The following is a 205-nucleotide window of genomic DNA, read 5'->3' as shown; positions in this document are numbered from 1 at the left end:
GGGACTCTGGATACACGGCAGGGTAATAGAGACCCTGTGTGAGATTCAGAGGAGCTTGGCGACCTGATCCATCGCCCACCTCTTCCCATCTTCGAGCGCAAATTTTATAAGATGTATCTCCGATTTCGATTTTGGTGGCACATTCACCCAGAACATCCGGAGCTCTGTTCCGTGGAGCCTAGCAAACTCCACGTGACCGTTCGTG

Source organism: Alligator sinensis, unplaced genomic scaffold, assembly GCF_000455745.1.
Source record: "Alligator sinensis unplaced genomic scaffold, ASM45574v1 scaffold299_1, whole genome shotgun sequence".
Classification (NCBI taxonomy): Eukaryota; Metazoa; Chordata; order Crocodylia; family Alligatoridae; genus Alligator; species Alligator sinensis.
Note: the sequence above shows the minus strand (reverse complement) of the source record.